We start from the raw sequence: 16,230 nt of genomic DNA, 5'->3' as shown, positions 1-16,230 counted from the left end.
TTCCCAAATAAGAGGCCTGAAATGAAAATCTCTATCCATTATACCTCTGTTTATCCTTTCTCTTAGTCTTATTTTCTTCACCCTTCTATGAATTGTATCCTAAAATAGAATTCCCTTGAACCCAACATCTATATCAGGGTGGTTTTTCTAGCATTCGTGATTTTCCTTAAACCCTGACCACATTAGACCTTTGCTTCTTCATTTGTGTTTTGTCTCTTATTCTCTCCTACTTTCACTCTTTTTCAGGGTTTCAGTTTTCCTAGCTAACATTCCTAATGCACATTCATTTACGCTTCTTAAAAACAGGCCGTTAAACTTTAATGCCATTATGAATCAGTGAAAGAGACAAATGAATATTCTTCAAAATTAAAACACTGAACAGCATTCCAAATAAAGATGCATATAATGCATTCATATAATGCATTAATTCTATGAAAATGTCAAGTAATTATTTTCTAAAATTTTGAATATTTGGGATGACAGTTCTTAAAATTATACTTAAACTTCCCATAAGCCTGAGCTGTGGACATACTTGTGTCCTAGGTCACTTCAATAAAAATGTTGACTAGTATTTACCAAATTTGTCCGATGAAGAAAACCACTGGGCATGTTCACCAGGAGACAGATTATTGGGCTCCACTCCAATCGTACTGAATCAGAATATCAGGTGCATCTGTATTTCTAATATCAGCAGACAAGTAGTCTATATCTGGCTTTAATGATCCATAAGCAAAATATTGCAGAAATAATTTATTGCATATATTATGCTGCCCGTAACTTTTTAAATGGAAAATAATGTATTAATTTAAAAGCCTCTGAGAATTTTAAGTTATTTGTTATATTCTAGTAATAGGTAATTATGGAAATTTAGCATAGTCATTCTTTAAAAAAATTTTTTTAATGTTTATTTTTGAGACACAGAGAGAGAGACAGAGTGGGAGCAGGAGAGGAGCAAGGGGTGGGGGGACACAGAATCTGAAGCAGGCTCCAGGCTCTGAGCTGTCAGCACAGAGCCCTGATGCAGGGCTCGAACCCACGAACTGTGAGATCATGACCTGAGCCGAAGTCGGACACTTAAACGACTGAGCCAACCAGCCGCCCCTAGCATATTCATTCTTTATCTGCATATATACATATAAAATATGGTCAATTGTGGGCTATACAATTAGATTTTCAATAAAAGAAAAGAATGCAAAACAATAGAAATTTTATTTTTCTTCCCTAGAGGTTAAATCATTCTCCCTTGTGTTTCCTGTTTGGACAGCTTCTTTGTTGACCTGTCAGAATATGTATTTCTTCCTAAACTCATAAGTTACTCCCTTCAACCCCGCAGATCCATGTTCTCTGTGTTTAACTGAGAGAGTCATGGTTAGAATAATGAGTCCCCACCGGCCATAGTTTGCCTAGTCATGGTTGTCTGCCAAATGGAGCTAGTCACCTGGATGATTCAGACTTAGGAACATCTTTATGATTGTTCATATGAGTCTCTACTGAAAAATCTAAAACGGAGTGAAACTGACATCCAAGTGTTAGACCTCACAGGTGGCCTACCTCCTCTGGGATTTTCCCAAACATTGACTAGAGGAGAGAAATTTGGCTCTTTCTGTTTACTTTGCAAGGTACCAAATGACCCCAGAAGAAGATTGGGAGTAAACCTGTTTCAACTTCCATTCATGGAAACTAAAGCATGTTTTCTTCTTTTCTTTTTAGAGCCCGGTGGAATCTCTCATCGAGGCAGGGTCTAAGTTGAAAAGCAAGTTCTAAATTAGCTCCAGAAAAGATATATGGATACAGAAGGGCCAAATGTAACCCCAGGTTGAATGTGCCAGGATTTGAAACGCGTGGGCTAATAGTTCTAATAGCGATGCTTTGGTGGAAACGATAGATTTTTTTCTTAATGTTTTTATTGTCTGATTTCAGCTTTTCTTCGTTGAGTAGCCAAAGGTGGTAATGTAAGACAAAACAACATTGATTATTGGACACTAAAGTTGTAGAATTTCTTGAGATGATTTCTCCCTTCCTAACCAAGTTGATCCACTGTTGGAGGAAATTCTGGGGACATAAATCAATTCTAGGCTTTGGTGCTTTCTGGGTCTCTTTGGTTTATTTAGGCTTGGTGTTTTTCCCTGGGAAATGTTCTGGATTTAGCCACGAGATGGCAATGTTGCTTAAGAAGTGAGATGAGACCTGACCTGGCAAATTCCTTAGATAAAATATATAACTTAATTACTAGTTTTACTGCTCTCCACAAATTTGGAGAATAACTTAAATTAATGGAGGATGGCCAGGCATTAAATACAGGGTGTGATAGAAAATGTGAGTGTTAAATAACTATATCATTATACCTGTTAAAGGATTTTGCATTTAATACCCAAGTCTTGGGAAGCAATTCCTCTGACAGAACAAAATTTTTGTGTGTATTAATTTTAAAATCGTCTTACGCAATCTAACACCATCATCTTGTCAACTTAGAGTTCTTACTGAGACATAATTCAGTTTGTTAATAAATGTTTTGAACAAAGGTCTTTGCCCTTAAACTGGGAAGAGGAGAACTTGATGGCTTTTTTAATGATCTTCTAAGATTTCCAAGATTTTTCAAATTATTTAGCATTTCCCATGGTTCCAAATCCCCAGGTCTTGGGTATGGAGCTCAGTTTCAGAAACCCTTAGGGTTATTCCAAGAAAATATTTTAGTTTTCACCTGGAAGATGGAATAATATGGCTAAGAAACCCTCGTAAGAAGTTGCAGGGACTCACTAGAATAATATTGCCAGGATGTTTGAGAAAGCCACAATTCTGTACAAAAGCAAGAAAAATTTATAACATTAATAACTATTTTCTTTTATTTAAAATCACCTCTCAGAAGCAGAAATGTTTCCTGTCAAAAATGAAGATTTACAGGCACCAGGGTGGCTCAGTTGGTTAAGTGTCCCAACTTCGGCTCAGGTCGTGATCTCACGGTTCGTGGGTTTGAGCCCCACATTGGGCTCTGTGCTGACAGCTCAAAGCCTGGAGCCTGCTTCCATTCTGTGCTTCCCTCTCTCTCTGCACCTCCCCTGCTCATGCTCTGTCTCCCTGTCTCTCAAAAATAAATAAACATTAAAATAAAAAATTTAAAAAAAAATGAAGATTTCCATTTTGGCTCCTCTAAGCCTGATTGAACTATATTTTTTCTATGTTACTTTTTAACAAGATAATTTTTCAGAAACATCAATCTTTAAATTTATGTCTTTACAGTCAGTGAATTGATAGTTAAATGTCCCTCCTGCCAAGGACCACACACCTAAGTTTAAGTTAAAATATTAGTCTCCAAGCAAAAATTTACAAAACACTTCCTACTGCCCCCTTCGCACTGAGGCTTTAAACCCACCTCTTAAGGGGATTGAGACTTTTGGGAAAGGGCCTCAGTCCCCAGTTTTTCTGGCATCCTCAGAGATATAACAGTCATAAGATAGTGTCACTGGGTGGCTGAGGGAGAAAGGAAACTCTTCCTGGGTGTGGTAGAGCATCCACATTATTTGTATTTAATTTTAACAAATAGATATTGTGTGGGACTATCAGGATTGCAGAAGTCCTCCTGGGGAAGGTACCTTTCTCTCTTAAAAAAATTTTTTTTTTAAATGTTTTTATTTATTTTTGAGGCAGAGAGAGACAGAGCATGAGCAGAGAAGGGGCAGAGAGACCACGGGAGACACAGAATCTGAAGCAGGCTCCAGGCTCTGAGCGGTCAGCCCGACGCAGGGCTCGAACTCACACACTACGAGAACATGACCTGAGCCGAAGTCGGATGCTCAACCGACTGAGCCACCCAGGCGCCCCAACCTTTCTCTCTTAACACGAACAGTGTCATAGAGCCTTTATCTCATGGCCAATCCAGAAAAGGGAAAGGAAATCTTTCAGGTGTTGAAGATGTAAGGAAAGGGGGGTGAGGATTAAAGGGGAGGTTGAAGAGATCTTTCTGCTAGTTTTGCTGGTGGAGATGTGTCTCTCAGGAAGGCAGGAGAGGTGAAGACAGACGGTCCATATTCGGTGCTACAGATTCTGCTCCTCACAATCTGAAGGAGCCCCTCATTAGGATCGCTGCTACTTCAAGTGTCCCTCTTCAAAGAACTTGGACCAGAATGTAAATCAACGCGCTGATTCCTTCATTGACAAAGTCTTGCGATTAAAAAAAAAAAAAAATTGCCTTAACTAGTGTGCTTAGGGACACAGCTGATTAAATTCTGATGCAAGCTCTGTATTTCATGGTGGACCTACGATCAACAGCTTATGGACTGGCAGTCGCACTGAGGGGCCCTGATTAGACTATAGTGAGAACAGCGTTCCCTGGAATTGTGCATTAAACGAAACAGATCATTTCTTTTGAGAGGGACAGAGCATGTGCGTGCACGGGAGGAGGGGCAGAGAGAGAAGATGAGAGAGAGAATCCCAAGCAGGCTCCTCACTGTCGGCGCAGAGCCAGAGGCAGGGCTCGAACTCCCAAACCGTGAGGTCACGACCTGAGCCCAAATCAAGAGCTGGATGCTTACCCCACTGAGCTACAGGCACCCTGAGACTCTTTTTTGATGGGTAAAATGGGATGCTTATATGAGAACTAAATTTGAAGCAATGTAGAGCAGGGTGCTAAGTAAGTGTGTGGAGAACCCAAATTTCTATAGAACATCAGACGTGCAGCTGTAAAAGTTAAGCTTTCTCTTGCTGAAGATGCTGGGCATCTCACCTCTCTGCATGTCTCACTCCAGCCCTATTCCTTCCTCCCAGAGGGATGGGGCTCCTTTCCCTGGTTCCCAGGCTTTCAGTTTTCTGGCCTTCGGTCCCCAGGCATGTGTCATTGTGGACACTTCTAGGAATCCTGGGATTTTACTCGTGAAAAGCCGCCAGTGAGGGTAGGACACTGTTAGCCAAGGAAAACCCGCTGTAGAGCATACGGGTTACCAGGTCAAACCTGGTTCTCCTCTGGGCTGTGGCGAAAACACATCACTGCTGTTTCTTTAGAAAGAATTAACATTTTTGAAAAGTAGTGGTTATAAATTATGCATAGGAAAGAGGACTGAATAGCATGTTGTTTTAACAGGAAAGGAAGCAGACATCTTAAAAACACGAGTTCCCTGCTGCAATACTATCCTTCTAGTTTGAAATATTCTACACTATTATAATAAAAAAGCGAAACATTTATGATGCAGAGGAACTTTACCTCGAAATCTTTTCCCCTACCGCCTAAAGAGCTCCTCAACATTAAGGACAAAACCCATGGACCTATTCCTTCTGTAATGAGATCTCTCTGCAAAAATTCACCCCATGCTATGTCTATAGAAGTGATCAGTGTGTGGGGCGCCTGGCTGGCTCAGTCGGTTAAGCGTCCCGCTTCGGCTCAGTCGGTTAAGCGTCCCACTTTGGCTCAGGTCATGATCTCGCGGTTCATGGATTCAAGTCCCGCGTCGGGCTCTGTGCTGACAGCTCAGAGCCTGGAGCCTGCTTCGGATTTTGTGTCTCCCTCACTCTCTGCCCCTCTCCTGCTCATTCTCTCTCTCTCTCTCTCTCTCTCTCTCTCTCTCTCAAAAATAAACATTAAAAAAAATAAAAAATAAATTAAAAAAAGAAGTGACCAGTGTAATTTCTGGTCTGGTCTGATCTGGCCTGGAGCTTTGATGATGGGAAGAGAAACTCCATTTTCCTCTTTGTATAGCCGGTTCTTGCAGCAAATGGAAGTGTTTGCGAGAAGTGTTTTGTCTGGTCCTAACAGAATTCAAAAGCTAAAGGCATTATCCCTTCTACTCTGCAGATGCAAAAGCTTAGTGAAATTCGAATGGTCTCAGCTCCACCCCTCCTTTCCTGTTAAAATATATGACAGCAAAGAGTCTCCAAACTTACTGTGTTAGGGGAACCTTGGAGAACATTTGCCTCAATGATGTGTTATTTTAATACCTGGTTCACGAAATCCCTTGCCTGGCTGGAATCACTTTTAATAATTAAGAACTCAATTAACTCAAATATATAAACACAGGGAATGTGCAAGCTCGTGTTTCACTGGAAGCCCAACCTCAGTGCACGGCGGACGGTTTATGGGCTCTTACCTTCTCCAGCATGAACCTGCAGGGGCTTATTACGCAGCCTCTGCATGTCTGACGGCCATATGCTTTCCTCGCTGCAACTTTAATCAAGACCAGACTTAGCTTGATGTGAAATAAGATCCGAAGGCCCTGAGAAGTCATCCTCATGAAACTTGAGCAGCTGGAACCCACAGAGTGAGAGAATGTGATTTAGAAACATCATTTCAATGCTAGATTTCCAGTGCCTCTTAAAGGAAACACAGCTCAAATCTTTGGGCCCTGGAAAAGTTGCATGGATCTTGGAGCTTCCTGTGAACCTGAACCTGGCTATATAACTAGGGTAGGAAGTGAGAGATGGATTTTTGGATGATCGTATGGTTGAGTCTTCAGTCAGTGGGTTCAATGGGGCTTATGGATGGTTTTCCAGTAAATTAGCATGAACGTTATTATAAGTCAAGCCCGTTATAGAACAATGAACGTTATTATAAGTCAAGCCCTGTGTGTGAGCTTTTTCAAGATTTGATTTTAATTAGATCAGATCAACAGAGGTACAGTGAGGTCTCACGAGAGCTGGGGAAGCTGCAAATAATTGTTCTTGGCACAACATGAAGTGAGGAACAGGGTCTGGAGCTTTAACAGAGTTTGTGGATGCCTGGGGAGAATAGAACACTGAGACAGAGGGCAGCTGGTTGTTTCTCCCAGGCCTTGGTGTGTGCGACCTTCTCTGTCCAAATTCGTACTCCTCATCTGGAGTGAGGAACTTCAGTATATCTAGAGAGCAGTGCCCATGATTTGTCCATTGTCCCTGAAAAAATGTTGTTGTTTTTTTCCCTTTCTGTCTTTGGTGGCAAAGCTGGAGCCTCACATTCATTTGCCCAGTGGAAAGAGAATCAGCTGGAGACATTGGGTCCTTTCCTCCAGTCCTGCTACTTCCTATTTGATGACCCATATCCTTTGTCTTTCATTATTTGTCAATGGAGGTAACAATGTCTCCAGACCTACCTCAAGTGAGACTCACACGAGCCAACAGATATGGAAGGAAGCAGAGCATGTTGACCCTCAGATTATGAAAGAATTTTAAAGTTATGGTGAAGTCATCCATGGCCTCTCCTTAATCTGACATGCAGAGAAAGTTTATGTTGTTGAATATAACTGGTAAGTTCTGACTCAGGAACTCCTCTTATCTCTAATTCCTTTGGGGAATGGGAGTTGATCTGGCCCAATCTAATTTAAAACTTGGTCTGATTCCACGATTTAAAGTGATTCATGTTCAATCCGGTGTCTCAGGGAATAGCCTCCTGGTATTTCAGATCTCTCCCTTCTTTCCTCTACTGTTCTCCAAGATGGCACCCAAGTGTATGGAAGATAAGCTTCCACAAACATATGGTCTTGTAGGAAAGGAATCTTGTGATCTTGTGCTAGACTTTTGGCATGTGTGGCTTATGTCTAACCCTGAGGTATGGCCTAGCCCTGTCCTTTAATGTTCTGCTGGCATCTCTGCTGATGTTTGTGGGTTCTACATATGTAGCCTAGTCTTTCTCAGATAGGTCAGGGTCTAGAGGATCTTCCCTGTCTTCCCTCATCCCTATCATCTTTTGAGGAGTCCTTCCCATGGGTCCATCTCGTTCTTGGCCCAGGTTGTCTAGCCTGTAGTAGGGGCAGTGGGTGTATCTGTTTCCCCCAAGAAGGTGGGCATGATGGCAGACCAGCTGGTCAACCTAGCATTCATGAAACACAGAAAACAAGGGTAGCTCAGAATGGCAAAGCGAATGCCCCCTCTGCCTGAGCATTCTACATGTTGTCTCTGGGGCCATCAGAGGTGTAGGGTTGCCTTACAGAGCAGTCTCTAGTTAGGTCTAAATGGCCTGAAAAACAAGAGGTCCTCCTGACTTACCTACTATGCCTTCTCTCCCATTGGAAGGAGGGGGATGGGCACATTTCTGACCTTCTGTCTCCCCAACCACTGTCTCACCTGCCTCACCTTGTAATCCTTCTGGGCTGATGGAGCACGCTTTTCTTTTACTCACTCTTCCTGTCTGCTTGGGCTTCCTTGTGTCAAACTCCTTCTGCGGGTCTCTCCTGCAGTCTTCTCTTCACTTTGCTCATGTTCTCTTTTACCAAATTAGTCTCTATTTTCTCCCAGATTACCTAAGAAATAAATATCATATCCATTTAGCTTTTTGTGGAAGGATGCACAAGAAGTGTTTAATAGTGGTTACCTTTGAGGAAAATGATAGGGGTGAAAATTAAATAAAATTAAATAATTTTAGTAAAATGAAAAATGGAAAAAAAATAGAAGTTTTGAATTGCGTAGAATAGAAAGTGAATCAAAAAATTAAACTGCTGTGGTTATATTAAATGTGGCCTTCCATACCCGTTTTCCCCACTTTCTCAGGGGAAGTCTGAGTGAGGTACTCTGCTGAAAAACTACATTTCCCAGTTTTCCTTGCTGCCAGTGTAGCCCTATGTCTGTGATCTGCCCAATGATGTGTAAGCAGAGCTGGTGGGTGGGATTTCTGAAAAGACTCATTAAGAGGAGGTAACTAGACCTTCCTCTTCCTTTTTTCTTCCTGTCACTGTAGGATTTCCAGCAGCCTTCTCTGGAATGGGTCCTTAAAGATGGAAGTCACAGGCTGAGGATGGGGGCGTAGGACAGTGGGAGAGGCAGGGATCTTGATGACTTCATGGAGTCACAATATTGTGCTGGAGAACCTATCTCCAGACTTCTTTTACATGGGAGAATAAAGTCTCATGTGATCAATATACTTTTTTTTTTCAGGTCTCAGTTTACTCACAACTGAACATAATTCCTAACTAACATGGTGGCTTAATTGTATTTGCTCTGAAAAATGATTTATGAAAATTCATCGATATTGCCATCATTCTAATTAAAATGTTTCTTGACATAGTGTCAAGAGCTTGAGATAAAAATTTCCACCAGGTCTGGGGCGCTTGGGTGGCTCAGTCAGTTAAGCATCTGAATTCTGCTCAGGTTATTATCTCACAGTTTGTGGGTTCGAACCCCACGTTGGGCTCTGTGCTAACAGCCCAGAGCTTGGAGCCTGCTTTGAATTCTGTGTCTCCCTCTCACTCTGCCCCTCCCCTGCTCACTACCACACACACACACTCTCTCTCTCAAAAATAAATAAACATTAAAAAAAAAAAACTAAAAAAATTTCCACCAGGTCAAGATGACACAATGTCTTGTACTCCAAAGATATAATTTTAAAAGTAAAGCTCAGTAAAAGTTCAATGCAAGTTAAAGATTGTTGTTATTTATACCTCATTGGGAAACCTCAGACAGATTCCTTTTTCTGTCATAAAACTACTTATGCAAATCTTGAATCATGAAGTTCTCTAATTGCAGAGACTGCTGGGAAAATACACACATCATGGCTTACACATTCATGCTGTCTGGACACCCTGTCCCTCATTTAGGGTCAAATACCTGTGGTTTGCATTTGCCTGGGGCAGGCAAATGGAACCAGATGGGAGATTTCAGCGGGAAATTCTTGATTAAACACAAAGGTTTGGATATCATCTGGGGTCTCCTGGACCCTTATAATCTTGGTGACAGTGGCCTAGGCCTCCAAAGAAAGACCTCAAATAAAGTTCAATATCTACCCAAGATTCTGCAATTCACTGTCATCTCTGGCTCTGATTTCCTGTATCTTCCCCATTATCAACATCAGTCACCAGAATGGTATATATATATATATATATATATACACCAAGGATGAAGCTATAATGAAACACCACAATCACCTGAAGTCCATACTTTTCCTTAGGGTTCATTCTTGGTTGTACATTCTGTAGGTTTGGACAAATGTGTAATGACCTATATCCATCATTATGTCATACAGCGTATTTTCATTGCCCTAAAACTTTTCTGTGCTCTGCCCATTCATCTCTCCATCTCCTACCCTTGGCCAATATTGGTCTTTTTATTGTCTCTACTCTGTTCTCTTTTCCAGAATGTCATATGGTTGGAATCACATGGCAGGTGAAGCCTTTTCATATTGGCTTCTTTCACTTAGTAATATGCGTTTATTTTAAAAGTAAAGCTCAGTAAAAGTTCAATGGCTTCCAAAAGGCCAATGCCTTCCATGGCTTTTCATGGCTTGATGGCTCATTTCTTTTTAGCACTGAATAATATTCCATGCCTGTATGTACTATAGTTTATCCATTCACCTTGAGGACTGGACTTTGGCTGATAGGTGGTATCCCATTGTTGTTTTAATTTGCGTTTTCTCTGATGATGTGATGAGGAACATCTTTTTGTGTGCTTATTTGCCACCTATATGTTTTCTTTGGTGAGGTGTCTGTTAAGATCTTTGCCCCATTTTAAAAATCAGGTGGTTTGTTTTCTTCTTGTTGAGTGGTAAGAGGTTAGTTGTATATTTTGGATAGTAGTCCTTTACCAGATGTGTCTTTTGCAAATGTTTTCTCTTAGTCTGTGGCTGGCTTGTCTTCTCATTCTCTTGATGGGTCTTTTGCAGAGCAGAAATTTTAAATTTTGTTTTTTATTTTTCTTAAGATTTTTTTTTTTTATTTTAAAGAGAGAGAGCGTGAGCAGGGGAGAGGGGCAGAGGGGGAGAGAGAGAGAGAGAGAATCTCAAGTGGACTTCATGCTCAGGGTGGAGCCTCATGTGGGGCTCAATCACACGACCCTGGAATCATGACCTGAGGTGAAATCAAGTCGGACGGATGCTCAACCAAGTGAACCATTCAGGCACCCCTAGTTTTTTATTTTAATGAAGTCCAACATATCTGCTTAAAATTCTTCATACTCTACCTCAGGACTTCCCAGGTGTTCAGCACTGTCCTGACGCAGCAAGATATGTTACCATTTTATTCCAAGGCCCAAGACCCTGCAAGATTCCCAGCCAGAGTCAATACTATCTCTTGGGGAGAGTAGAGTGAAAACTTAAATAGTAGTGGGGTCAGACCGATAATGTAAATAAGCGAATATGACAAGGTCCAATATAATAGGGAGAGGTGAATACTCTAGAGAAGTACAATTTCATGCCCTAACGAGGCAGCTGCTATTCAGTTTTAGCCAATTATTGCTGTTATTGACTAACTGTGCCCCACCCCCCTCATTCATATGTTGAAGCTTTAACCTCCAATGTGACGATATTTGGAGTTGGGGCTTTTAGAAGGGGATGAGGATTAGGTAAGGACAGGACAGTGACATCCCCACGGTGTGCTCAGTGGTGTCCTTATAAGAGGTGGAAGGAGATCAAAGGTCCCTTGTTCTCCCATGTGAGGACACTGGGAGAAGGTGGCTGCCATCTGCAAGCCGGGAAGAGAGTTCTCACTAAGAACTAAGCCCGCTGGCACCTTGATCTCAGACTTCCAGCCTTTAGAATGTGAGAAGTAGTCTGTTGTTTAAACCACCCAGTCGATGGTACATCATTACAGCAGCCCAGTTGCTCTGTGACTAACACAACTGTCTAACACACTTGCTGTGTGAGAAGGCAGGCCTACAATTGCCACACCCTACAATTTTTAAAAGAAAAGCTAAAATTTTCTGGTACCCCAGTGGCTCAGCTGGTTAAGTATCTGGCTCTTGATTTCCACCCAAGGCCACGATCTCATAGTTCGTGAGATGGAGACCTGAGTGGCGCTCAAGAACCCACTTGGGATTCTCTCTCCCTCTCTCTCTGCCTCTCCCCCTTGCTCTCTTTCCCTGTCTCAAAATAAATAAACATTAAAAAAAAATAAAACAAAAATACAACAGTAGGTGAGCCCCAAATGAAGCAAAGCTGTAGACTGAATGCGTCCTCTGGGTCGCGACTTGCAACTTTTCCTGTGGTAGTTCAGCATTCTTCCTCTTCACGCCTGAGTTTCTCAGACTCTAGCGCTTATTAGCTGTGTGTCCTTGAACCAATTAACTTAGTGTGTATGAGTGCAGTTCTTTCAGCTATACAATCAGCAAAAAACAGCACCCTGCAGTGTTAAATGAGTTAATTTAGAAAAAGTAGCACGGTACGAGACACACAGAAAATGTTAAAATAAGCCCATTGGAAAAGGATGCATGCTTACGACTCCAACTACATGACATGCTGGAAAAGACAAAACTATGGAGATGGCAAAAAGGTGAGTGGTTTCCGGGGGTTCAGGAGGAGGGAAGGAGGGACAAATAGGTAGAGTCAAAGGGATTGTTAGGGCAGTGAAACCATTCAGTATGACACTGCGTTGGTAGACGCCTAACATCATACATTTGTCAAACAGGTAGAATGTGCACCACAGTGAACCGTCATGTAACAATGGACTTTAGCGGATGACAATCTGTCTATATTAGCTCATTGATTGTAACAAGATAGCACACTAATGCAAAATGTTAATAATGGCAGAGACTGGGGGTAGGATGTGAGATCATGTGGAAGAAAATGTTAAGATGGTTTATGATTTCTGACCATGAAGAGACTATGCTAATTACGCTTGCACCAGTGAATTCCTGCTGCGTACCAAGTCACTCCAAACCTTAGTGGTTGAAGTCCGTAACTAACTCGACTGCTCACGAGTTGATGGGGTAGCCGGAGGTTCTGATGATTTGGGCCAGGGCTGGCTGATCTCAGCGGGGCTCGCTCATGCATGTACAGTCAGCCCCAGATGAATAAGCTCCTCTTGGCTAGACTTGGTCACAAGGGGCCCTTGAACCAAGTACCACAGGTACCAGCTGGGTCACAGCCGGTACAACTGGGCTGACTGACCACAGGCCACGTGTTTTCTCATCCTCCAGCAGGCCAACTCAGGCTTGTACACATGGTGAAGTCAGGGTCAAAGTGAAGGGAAGTATGCAAGGACTTGCACACCGACGTTTCTTCTACGTGCTACTGGCCGGAGCAAGTTACGAGGCCAAGCCCAGATCCAAGGCCTGGGGAAACGGACTGCACCCCTTGATGGCAGGTGCTGCAATCTGGCAATGCAATCCCATCGCAAAGGGCATGGATACAGGGAGAAGAATAATTGGAACCATTTCCCGCCCCCCCCCCCCCCGGCAATCTATCAAACTCAAGATAATGGACGTTTTCTTCTTACCCACCCCTTTGTGGTCGCTCCTCATCCATGCCCCTTAGGATCTTTTCCCAGATTTCATTGACCAGATCACTGGCACATTTTCTTTCGTTTCCTTGGAGGTTTGAATCGGAAAGTTAACTTGACCAGAGCCCATGCTTTTCATCCAGAGAGACCAAGGAATGCAAGAGGCACTCAGGTTGGCAACCAAATCTGCGCTGGAGAAACACGGGCCCGAAAATATGGAAGATCTTGGGAAAGGGACCCATAAACCTGTCACATGCCCTGTGAGCGTGTCAACAGGCTCTAATTTTTTGTTATCAGGAGCAGTGATTTTTGTTGCTCAATTACATCGGAAAAAGAAAATTTGACTCAATTTACCACAATTTACGAAGCCCCAAGACACCCACACATGACTCATAACCTTTGCAGGCGGAAGTAAGAGTGGCGGCTGCCCTGGGAGTAAATACGGGACACACGGCGTGCTGCACTGGGCTGCAGACATGCAGGGACATTTGAGGAGAAATGTTCATACAAGTCATGCGCCGAGGGCTTCGGGCTACTGTTTACTTTTGTGGATAAGCAGTGCATAATTTACCGGGAAAGCATTTTTAACAATCCCAAACACCCACACTGTGGAGAAATAGGTTTGAAGAGTTTCCAGTTTTGTAGCTGAATTTACAGTCTTAGCCCTACGAAAATATTTAGAATCCTCTTCATTGACTCAGTATTTCAAATATTCCAAGGGAAGAACCCCCAAACACCATTAGCTGTTGAAGGCAAGTATGGAGTCCGCCCCTGCCCCAGGGTGTAACTGACATCCAAATGTCTGTCTTCCCTTGACCCCAGGTGTGGGAGACTCCTCTGGGTGAGGTGGACCTCTTTTTATCTTCCGGGGTTGGGGGTGCTGCATAATCCAGCCTTTCTCTCCTTATCCCACTTCTTAAGTTCTGCCAGGGAGGTGTGAACTCTCAACGAAGTTCCATTTCTCCAGTACTGCTTCAGGATGTTGCCAGAATAATACTGTCCAAAGTGTATTCCATGGAACACAAGCCCCATGACATGATTCTCAGCGAGGTGTTCCATGGTCAGGTAATTATTGAGAAATGGTGTAAACCATATCCCTCTCTCAGAAAGCTGTAATGCGTATTAGTGAGTAAAAGCTCTGAGGAGTTTCCCAGTAAAGACATCTATTTATTTTTTTTTTAGTAATCCAGTGTTTCCCACTTGTTTACCCAGGGAATCATTTTAAGAATAATTATAATGTGGGGCGCCTGGCTGGCTCTGTTGGCTAAGCATCCGACTTCGACTCGGGTCGTGATCTTGTGGTTCGTGGGTTCGAGCCCCGCGTTGGGCTCTATGTGGACAGCTCAGAGCCTGGAGCCTGCTTCAGATTCTGTGTCTCCCTCTCTCTCTGCCCCTTCCCTGCTTGCTCTCTGTCTGTCTCTCTCTCTCTCAAAAATAAACATTAAAAACATTTTTTAAAGAATAATTATGATATAATAGGTGTTATCACTTAAATAACAAACATTCATTTCTCACAGATGTCCAAGATCAAGATGCCAGAAGATTCAGTGTTTGGTGGGGTCACTTTCCTGGTTCATGGATGGCCATGTTCTTCTCACTGTAACCTCACATAGAGGGGTGAGGGAGCTCTCTGGGTCTCTTTTAACATACTTACTATTACTACTACTATTATTATTTTAATTTATTTTTTTAATGTTCATTTTTGAGACAGAGAGAGAGTGTGTGAGCAGGGGAGGGGCAGAGAGAGAGAGAGAGAGAGAGAGAATCTGAAGCAGGCTCCAGGCTCTGCGCTGTCAGCACAGAGCCCAGTGTGGGGCTCGAACCCATAAACCGTGATGTCGTGACCTGAGCCGAAGTCGGGACACTTAACCAACTGAGCCACCCAGGTGCTCCTAACGTAATTTTTAAAGTTTTAATTTATGTATTTTGAGAAAGACAGAGAGAGCACAAGTGGGGGAGGGGCAGAGAGAGAGAGAGAGAGAGAGAGAGAGAGAATCCTAAGCAGCCTCCACACTGTTCAGCTCGGATCCCAATGCGAGGCTCAAACTCATGAAACTGGGAGATCACCTCCCCAGTCAAAATCAAGAGTCCGATGCTTAAAGGACTGAGCCACCCAGGTGCCCCTGTGGTCTCTTTTATAAGGACACTAATTCCATTCATAGGACCCATTCATCTCCCAGAGGCCCTACCTCCTAATACCTTCCTATTTGGGGTTATGGTTTCAATATATGAATTTGGGCTGGACACAAGCATTCAGTCCATAACAACCACTTACGTCCTCGACTCATGGAGGTTTGGCCTTTCCCTTTCTTCACAAAAGTGCTTTCAGGGCGTGCCGTCCCTTCTCATTTCAGACAGGAGTCTCCACTGCCAATGTCTCTTTGCTGTGAGTAATGGTAACGTGCCTGGGTCAAAACCAAACAAAAACCCTGAATGACAACACATCCACAGCATTGAAATTGGTTCTCCTAAAGGCACATGTTTTCATTGAGCAATCAAATGGGGACAAAGAAACTCTTTTAGGCACCTGGACCATTTATAGCACCTTAGCAGAAAAAAACACACTGGCCGTAGCCTCTCACTAAATTTTGTATACCTAACCCCTGCACGCTGCCTTCAGAGAACAAGCGACTCTTCAGTGACTCTGCTGATGGACCGAACTCAATCCGTGTTTTCCAAAACATGTCCCACGAGATGATTTGGCCCTGAAAATTGACAAAGCTTATTTATTTTAAGGTGTAATAGTAAAAAGGCACATTCTTTTTTTCATGATTTGATGGATATTATTGCTTAGGACATGGCTAACATTAAGACATGCACTGATTTAAAGAAAACTTTATGTCAGTGAAAGAGCAATGGAGATGTAGATGTAATGAAAATCATAAAAATGTTACATGAATGTTTGGAGTTTAGGAAAACACTCAGTTTATCATACCCATTGTGAGTCGAGGCTCTGAAGCGGGGCGGAGCCTGGGAGAGAACAGAAGGGTGATGGCTGTTCCCTAAAGGAAGGAAGTGCCTACTTTTTCCCGATGATGGAAAATCATACACTAATCGAAACAAATGAACTGGAAACAACACTCTCTTAAATTCATTCAGTTTGCCAATTGGCCATAATGCTTTGTCAAAG

The sequence above is a fragment of the Panthera tigris genome, chromosome B1 (assembly GCF_018350195.1).
Source record: "Panthera tigris isolate Pti1 chromosome B1, P.tigris_Pti1_mat1.1, whole genome shotgun sequence".
NCBI lineage: Eukaryota > Metazoa > Chordata > Mammalia > Carnivora > Felidae > Panthera > Panthera tigris.
Note: the sequence above shows the minus strand (reverse complement) of the source record.